Source organism: Theropithecus gelada, chromosome 19 (genome assembly GCF_003255815.1).
Source record: "Theropithecus gelada isolate Dixy chromosome 19, Tgel_1.0, whole genome shotgun sequence".
NCBI classification, from domain to species: domain Eukaryota; kingdom Metazoa; phylum Chordata; class Mammalia; order Primates; family Cercopithecidae; genus Theropithecus; species Theropithecus gelada.
In genome coordinates, this window is record NC_037687.1 from 9,525,252 (window position 1) to 9,534,779 (window position 9,528).

General features: G+C 45.4%; 1 protein-coding gene across 2 annotated transcripts in view; it reads right to left on the bottom strand.

Moving 5' to 3' along the window:
* ZNF846 (zinc finger protein 846) overlaps positions 1-9,204 on the bottom strand; it is a 32,371-nt gene extending 23,167 nt beyond the window's left edge. The window contains exon 1 of one of the 2 annotated variants that reach the window (XM_025367537.1): positions 8,960-9,204. The gene's annotated coding sequence lies outside the window, so the exon portion shown is untranslated. Of the gene's footprint in view, positions 1-8,947 lie in introns of both variants that reach the window. The other variant, XM_025367540.1, reaches the window with a different exon arrangement.
* Positions 9,205-9,528: the final 324 nt, after the last annotated feature.

Here is a 9,528-nt window from a genome sequence, read left to right on the forward strand (position 1 = left end):
AATCAACCCAAATGTCCATCAGTGACAGACTGGATTAAGAAAATGTGGCACATATATACCATGGAATACTATGCAGCCATAAAAAAGGATGAGTTTGTGTCCTTTGTAGGGACATGGATGCAGCTGGAATCCATCATTCTTAGCAAACTATCACAAGAACAGAAAACCAAACACCGCATGTTCTCACTCATAGGTGGGAACTGAACAATGAGATCACTTGGACTCGGGAAGGGGAACATCACACACCGGGGCCTATCATGGGGAGGGGGGCGGGGGGAGGGATTGCATTGGGAGTTATACCTGATGTAAATGACGAGTTGATGGGTGCAGCACACCAACAAGGCACAAGTATACATATGTAACAAACCTGCACGTTATGCACATGTACCCTNAACTTCGTGAAATTGATGAAACTAGGTTGACAATCTGCAGAAAACATTTGCTCGTTGTTGAACACATTGATTGCTGACAGCCTTAAACCTGGTAAGGACCGAAAAAAGAGACAGTATCTGCATGCTCCAGAAGAGAATGAGTGGAATGACAAAATAGGGAGAGGTCCTTTTGACGCCAATCCTCAAATAATTTTGCTCAAAAGTGATACTCTTTCTGAGCTTGTCAAAAATGTCAAATGCTCATTGAAGGATGTTTTGTACTCTAAGTTTACTGGGAAATTTATGCCCCAAATATGAAAACATGATTTATTTTAAGGTAGCATTTTCCACCAGAAATATAATGCTAGGAATACATGCAGTTTAAACTCTTCTCATGGGCACATTTAAAAAGTTTTTAAAAATGGTGGAACTAATTTTAGTAATATATTTAATTCAGTATATCAAATATACTTTTGTATACATTTCAAGATATAATCAATATAAAATTATCAATGGAATGTGTGACATTCTTTTTTCTATACTAAGTCTTTGGAATCTAGAATGTATTTTATACCAACAACACATTTCAACTGGACTAGTCACATTTCAAGTGTTCAGTAGCCACATGTGCTGGATAGTGTGGTTCTAAGAACTAGTGTAAAGTTGTATATCAAAATTTGCTAAAACGTTAAATAAAATGTATCTTCTTGTTTTTTCTCCCTTAAAAGGTAATACTAATCAAAACTTTATTTCCCATTATTTACTGTGATATTTTAAGTGGATTCACTTTATCTGACTTTTCTCTGGTAACAAGTATCCTTGAATAATATGGACCATATGAATTTTTTTTTAAATAAAGTGATACTTTAAAAAACTTAACAACATGTCAGCAACTTTAATGCCAGTATTTATTCTTCTGTCATTACTTTCATCCTTCAAATAATCTGTTTGATCTATATACCATAATTTGTTCAATGAAACCATTCTTTTAAGACACTAGGCACTTTAGACTTTTATCAACTTCAACTTTGTAGACATTCTTTGTTTTCTTGAGATGAAGTACTTTGTCAAAGTTAGTTTACTTTAAGCTTTTGATATATATTTTCAAATAACCCTCCAGAAAAGTTTATAAATTTATCTTGCCATTAGTAGTATATGAGTATGCCAAATTCCCATGCCTTGCCCTTGATAAGTATGATTGTTAAATAACAATGCTAGTTTCTTGGGCAAAAAGAAGAACCCCAGAACCTTGCTTTTTATTTCACCTTTCTCTACTGGTGAGGCAGAATGTATCTGCATATTTATTGGCTCTTCATGGCCAACTTCACTATAGAGTTATCCATGGAGGTTGCTTTTTATTTCCTGTGCATTCTGTAACTTGCATTTATTACTTGGTGTTTTTGAAAGAATAGTTAAGTTGTTTTACCCAGATCATGTTCATATTTTTAACTACTAAATACCTTTCCATCATATGAAATAACATGTTTTTTTAATGTGTTTTTCTATGATAGACTTTTGATTGTTTCTTTAATTTTGGGGGGGTATTACATAGATGCATTCAGTAAACATCCTTGAAANAAAAAAAAAAAAAAAAAAAAAAAAAAAAAAAAAAAAAAAGAAGATCTGAGAATATCTTTACATTTCAGGGTGATCCTCAGCACAAAGACAACCTATATCAACCAACCAACCAAAACAATAAATGAAAAAGCCCAGCAAACACTGGACAAAGAAGACAATCTTCTTTCCAGAGTTACCATATTATCAGATTCAAATGTCCAGTTTTTAACAAAAATCTCAAGGCACACAAACAGGAAAATATGGCCCATTCAAAGAAAAAATAAATAAATAAATAGAAATTTTTCCTGATGGTAGATCTACTAGACAAGGACTTTAAAACAACTGCCTTAGAGATGTTCAAAGAACTAAAGGAAGACATGGAAAAACTCAAGAAAATGATGTATGAACAGAATATAAATAACAATACAGAGATAGAAAACCTAAAAAGAAACCAAGAAGAAATTCTAGAGCTAAAAAATACAATAATTAGGCCAGGCACGGTGGCTCATGCTTATAATCCCAGCACTTTGGGAGACCAAGGCGGGCAGATCATGAGGTCAGGAGATCGAGACCATCCTGGCTAACACGGTGAAACCCTGTCTCTACTAAAAAAAAATTACAAAAAATTAGCCAGGCGTGGTGGCAGGCGCCTGTAGTCCCAGCTACTTGGGAGGCTGAGGCAGGAGAGTGGTATGAACCTGGGAGGGGGAGCTTGAGTGAGCTGAGATCGCGCCACTACACTCCAGCCTGGGTGTAGAGCAAGACTCAGTCTCAAAAAAAAAAAAAAAGAAAAAAAAGAAATACAATAATTAAAATGAAAAATTCACTACAGGGATTCAAAGGAGATTTCAGCTGTTGCATCCCAGACCTCTCCACAGATGATGTCACTCCTGTCATTCAGGCTGGGGTATAGTGGAGTGATCTTCCCGCACTGCAGCCTTGACCTCCTGGTCTCAAGAGATCCTCCCACCTCAGCCTCGCAAGTAGCTAGGACTACAAGTGTATGCCACCATGCCTAGCTAATTTTGTGGGGTTTTTTTTGTAGAGGTGGGGTCTCACGATATTGCCCAGGCAGGTCCCAAATTCCTGGGCTCAAGCGATCCCCCCACCTCAGCCTCTTAAGTGCTGGAATTATAGGCATGAGCCACTGCACCTGGCCACTCTTTTTTCTTTCTGTTTAAAGACAGGGTCTTGCTATATAGCCCAGGCTGGAGTGCAGTGGTCATTCACAGGCATGATCATATGCACTACAGCTTAGAACTCCCAGGCTCAAGCGATCCTCCCGCCCCAGCCTCCCCAATAGCTAGGACTACAGCCATGTGCTACCACACCCAGCAAGTTTCCCTTCCTTTAGTTCTCTGAAATGTTTTAAGACTCTACTCAAATCTTTTTTTTTTTTTTTTTTTTTTTCCTGAGACAGAGTTTCACTCTTGTTGCCCAGGCTGGAGTGCAATGAATGGCACGATCTCGACTCACTGCAACCTCCGCCTCTCAGGTTCAAGCGATTCTCAAACTCCCCACCTCACATAATCCGCCCGCCTCGGCCTCCCTAAGTGCTGGGATTATAGGCGTGAGCCACCACACCCGGCCCCAAATCTTTTTAAACAGTCTTAAATTTTCATCATGATATTACCTAGTGATTTTTTTTTTTTTAAGACAGAGCCTCGCTGTATCACCCAGGATGGAGTGCAGTGGTGTGATCTCAGCTCACTGCAACCTCTGCCTCCCAGGTTCAAGCGATTCTCCTGTCTTAGTCTCCCGAGTAGCTGGGACTACAGGTGTGCACCATCATGCCCAGCTCATTTTTGTATTTTAGTACAGATAGGGTTTCACCATGTTGGCTAGGCTGGTCTTGAACTCCTGATCTTACGTGATCCACCTGCCTCAGCCTCCCAAAATTCTGGAATTACAGGTGTGAGCCACTGCACTCAGCCTGACCTAGTGATATTTTACTCCCAGTTCTAATGTTCCACAGTTAGAGACTCCAGACATACCAAAATCATTTAACTTTCATGAATTCACCATGGCCCTTATGCAGTGGTTTTCAACAGCCGCTATATATTAGATTCACTGGAGGACTTTTAAAAACACTGATACCCATGACACATCCCCATAAATGCTGTTTTAATTGGTCTGAGGTAGAACCCAGCCCTTAGTACATTTCTCAAGTTTCCAGGAAATTCCATAAGGATTAGGTTGAGAATTACTGACTTGGCTTCTGCATTCATATGCTCTTCTTGTCCACTTGATATAGTGCTACACATATTTCAGAACTTAAGTCAATCTTGCCTCCTCTGGGGAAAATATCCTATTAGGTGTTTTTGGTTTTTTGGTTTTTTGTTTGTTTGTTTGTTTTGAGATGGACTCTCCCTTTGTAGCCCAGTGGCAGATTCTGGCTCACTGCAACCTCTGCCTCCCAGGTCCAAGCGATTCTCCTGCCCCAGCCTCCTGAGTAGCTGGAATTACAGGCATGTACCACCATGCCCCGTTAATTTTTGTATTTTTAGTAGAGATGGGGTTTCACTATGTTGACCAGGCTGGTCTTGAACTCCTGACCTCAAGTGATCTGCCCACATTGGCCTCCCAAAGTGCTGGATTTACAGGCATGGGCCACCATGTCCCGCCTCCTGTTAGGTATACTCTTATCCCTCCCCACTCCCAGCACCCTATAGCCCCTTTGAAATTCCTTTATTATAAGTCTTGTCATAAGGCTTTATCACTTGCCCTGTTTATTTTTCATGCTGTCTGATGAACTCCAGGAAAGTAGAAACTAATTTTAGTCTAGACACCTGCTTGTGGAAATTTGGCAAACAGTCTTCCCAAAGACTGTCCTGATTTAAAATCCCAGATCCTAAAAAAAAAACTTTTTTCGGCCGGGCGCGGTGGCTCAAGCCTGTAATCCCAGCACTTTGGGAGGCCGAGACGGGCGGATCACGAGGTCAGGAGATCGAGACCATCCTGGCGAACACGGTGAAACCCCGTCTCTACTAAAAAATACAAAAAACTAGCCGGGCGAGGTGGCGGGCGCCTGTAGTCCCAGCTACTCGGGAGGCTGAGGCAGGAGAACGGCGGGAACCCGGGAGGTGGAGCTTGCAGTGAGCTGAGATCCGGCCACTGCACTCCAGTCTGGGCGACAGAGCGAGACTCCGTCTCAAAAAAAACAAAACAAACAAACAAAAAAAAAAACACAAAAAACACAACTTTTTTCTTTACAGCCAAACAAGTGGAAAAAACAAAAACGAAAACAAACAAAAAAAAAACTTTCGTTTTTTCATTGCTGTACCAACAAAAAAGAAAATAAAGAGAAATTTCCCAAAGGCAACCAATTTTTTTTTTTTTTTTTTTTTTGAGACGGAGTTTCGCTCTTGTTGTCCAGGATGGAGTGCAATGGCACAATCGTGGCTCACTACAACCTCCGCCTCTGGGTTCAAGTGATTCTCCTGTCTCAGCCTCTGGAGTAACTGGGATTACAGGTGCACATCACCACGCCCCACTAATTTTGTATTTTTAGTAGACATGGGGTTTCACCATGTTGGCCAGGCTGGTCTCGAACTCCTGACCCCAGATGATCCACCTGCCTCAGCCTCCCAAAGTGCTGGGATTACATGTGTGAGCCACCGCATCCGGCCTAATAAATTTTTTAAGTTAGCAGAATCCAGAGATAGGAGAACTTTCCCTCAATATTTTTCTTACCTTCCAGAATACAGAGTGATTGCTGAAAAATAGCTGCCCCACCAGGAATGGCACTAGCACTTGTGACTAGTTTTCACCACAAAATATTAAAGGAAAAAAATGTGTCATGTTAGCCAAAGAGCAATGTGCTTTCTCTTTTTTATGAGACAGGGTCTCGATCTGTCGTCCAGGCTAGAGTGCAGTGGTGCTGCACAGCTCACTGGAGCCTCAAACTTCTGGGCTCAATCAATCCTCCAGCCTCCCAAGTAGCTGGAACTTCAGGTGTGCACTACCACGCCTGGCTAATTTTTAATATTTTGTTCCAGAGATGGGGTCTTGCTAGGTTGCCCAGGCTTGTCTCCAACTCCTGGCCTCAGGCAGTCGTCCCCACTCAGCCTCCCAAAGCACTGGGATTGCAGGCATGAGTCACCTCCCAAGTTCAAGCGATTCTCCTGCCTCAGCCTCCCTAGTAGCAGGGATTACAGGCCCGCACCACCATGCCCAGCTAATTTTGTATTTTTAGTAGAGACAGGGTTTTGCCATGTTGGCCAGGAGTTCAAGGCTTCAGTGTGCTATGATTGCCACTAGGAATAGCCACTGCCCTCCAGCCTGGGCAACATAGTGAGACTCTCATCACTTAAAAAAAAAAAAAAGTATTTTCTTCTTTAAAAGTTTATTTTGTATAAATAATACTGAGACATAATTTCACCAGGTTGGTCTCCAACTCCTGAGCTCAAGTGCTGGGATTACAGGTGTGAGTCACCGTGGTTTTTTGTTTTTTTTTTTTAAATTTCAGACAGGGTCTCACTCTGTCGCCTGGATGGAGTACAGTGGCACAATCACTGCTCACCACCACCTCAACCTCCTGGGCTCAGGTGATCCTCCCACCTCAGCCCCTCAAGTAGTTGGAACTACAGGCATGGCGCCACTATGCTTGGCTAATTTTTATTTTTATGTATTTTTATTTTTGTAGATACTGGGTTTTGCCATATTGCCCAGGCTGGTCTCGAACTCCTGAGGTCAAGCGATCTGCCCGCTTCAGCCTCCCAAAGTGTTGGGACTGCAGGCACTAGCCATCGCACCTGGCCAGATAATGGTGATTTTTCTAAAGAAAGAAAGTCCAGGCCCATGTACATATTTTTCGTACTGAAGGGGGCCTGCCCCTCCACACCTGTGGGTATTTCTCGCAAGGTGGAGACGAGAGACTGATAAGGAAATAAGACACAGAGACAAAGTATAGAGGAAGAAAAGTGGGCCCAGGGGACCGGTGCTCAGCCTGTGAGGACCTGCCCCGGCACTGGTCTCTGAGTTCCCTCAGTATTTATTGATCACTATCTCTACTATCTCTACTATCTGGGCTAGGGGGATGCGGCAGGACTACAGGGTAATGGTAGGGAGAGGGTCAGCAGGAAAACATGTGAGCAAAGGACTCTATGTCATAAATAAGTTTAAGGAAAGACGCTGTGCCTGGATGTGCACGTAGGCCAGCTTTATGTTTGACTTTACACAAACGTCTCAGTGCAGTATTGCCGCCAGCATGTCTCACCTCCCGCCATAAGGCAGTTTTCTCCTATCTCAGTAAACAGAACGTACTATCCGGTTTCACACCAAGACATTCCATTCCCAGGGACAAGCAGGAGACAGATGCTTTCCTCTTATCTCAACTGCAAAGAGGCCTCCCTCTTTCACTAATCCTCCTCAGCACAGACCCTTTAAGGGTGTCGGGCTGGAGGATGGTAAGGTCGTGGTAAGGTCGTTCCCTTCCCACAAGGCCATATCTCAGGCTGTCTCAGTGGGGGGAAACCTTGGACAATACCCAGGCTTTCTTGGGCAGAGGTCCCTGCGGCTTTCCACAGTGCATTGTGTCCCTGGGTAACCAAGGATGGAGAATGGCGATGACTTTTACCAAGCATACTACCTGCAAAGACATTTTAAACAAAGCACATCCTGCACGCCCCTAAATCCATTAAATCTTTTTTTTTTTTTTTTTTTTTTTTTTGAGACGGAGTCTCCCTCTGTCGCCCAGGCTGGAGTGCAGTGGCCGGATCTCGGCTCACTGCAAGCTCCGCCTCCCGGGTTTACGCCATTCTCCTGCCTCAGCCTCCCGAGTAGCTGGGACTACAGGCGCCCGCCACCTCGCCCGGCTAGTTTTTTGTATTTTTTAGTAGAGACGGGGTTTCACTGTGTTAGCCAGGATGGTCTCGATCTCCTGACCTCGTGATCCGCCCGTCTCGGCCTCCCAAAGTGCTGGGATTACAGGCTTGAGCCACCGCGCCTGGCCAATCCATTAAATCTTGAGTCAATACAGCACATGTTTCTGCAAGCACAGGGTTAGGGCTAAGGTTACAGATTAACAGAATCTCAAAGCAGAAGAATTTTTCTTCCTACAGATCAAAATGGAGTTTCCTATGTCTTCCTTTTTCCACATAGACACAGTAACAGTCTAATGTCTCGTTCTTTTCCCCGCAAGTAACAGTCTGATCTCTCTCTTTCCCCCACACGTATATTAACCTAACCCTAAGAAGTCAGTGAGACTGGGAAATATGCACCATTTGATGCAGCCTCAGGATACCCCGCCCCCATCTGTTCTCTCACTACTGAGACCCCACCCCGTGTCCCCCTTCACCAAGATCTTTTTTTTTTTTTTTTTTGAGACGGAGTCTCGCTGTGTCGCCAGGCTGGAGTGGCCCGATCTCGGCTCACTGCAACTTCTGCCTCCCGGGTTCAAGCGATTCTCCTGCCTCAGCCTCCCGAGTAGCTGAGACTACAGGTGCGCGCCACCACGCCCAGCTAATTTTTGTATTTTTAGTAGAGACGAGGTTTCACCACGTTGGCCAGTATGGTCTTAATCGATTTACCTCGTGATCCGTCCGCCTCAGCCTCCCAAAGTGCTAGGATTACAGGCGTGAGCCACCGCGCCCGGCAAGATCTTGCTCCTGTGTATCCTCTCACCGAGTAGAAGTCCGGGCCTAACTACTCTCTTTCACGGAGACCCCATCCCCATCTCTCCCTTCACGGACTCTCTGCCCCCATCTCTCGCTCACTGAGTTGCCGCCCCTGTCTCAACCGTCACGGAGTTCCCGCCCCCCCCCCCCCCTCCCCGAGCCCCCGCCCCCATCTCCCCCTCACCGAGCCCCCGCCCCCATCTCCCCCTCACCGAGACTCCGCCCGCCGTCTCACCCTCCCCGAGACCCCGCCCCCATCTCCCCCTCACCGAGACTCCGCCCCCGTCTCACCCTCACCGAGTCTCCGCTCCCATCGCCCCCTCACCTAGACCCTGCCTCCATGGCCCCCTCCCTCACCGAGACCCCGCCCCCGTCTCCCGCCCTCCAGTGACTAAGCCGCACCTGAAGCCCCACCTGGTCGCAGAGGCTACTGCTGGGAAACCGTTGGGCCGGCGGCAGTTAAAGGGCAGGAGGCGCAGCTCTGGCCACGCGCACTTCTGATTCCCCTCTCAGAGTTCAGAAGGAGCTGAGGGCTCTGGACCCGGCCTCAGAGGCCTGAGGAGTTGGGAGGGGCGGCGACCGCGTCCTCCACGACTCTGGAGAGAAGTCCTAGTTTCCGCCCTGCCGAACGCGATTGGACCCTGCCCTCCGGTTTCACTGGGAACCGTGGGGGCGGAACCCGACGGAACGACGAATCGGGGGCTGGACCATGATAGAGAGAGTCGGTTGGGCGGGACCTCGAAATGCCTCTGTTCGCTTTGCTCTGCGTTTATGCAGCCATGTACGAGTATGCGCTGTTTCCGGGTGGTTTGTTATACAGCAGTATTCAACTGATGCATCCCTCTTCACTATTATTTTTATTTCTTAAAAAAATTTTAAAATAATTTTTTATTTTATACCAAAAATAATAGTGAAGAGGGGTTTTTTTTAGGTCAGGATCTCCCTCTGTTGCCCAGGCTGGACTGAGTGGCGCAATCACGGCT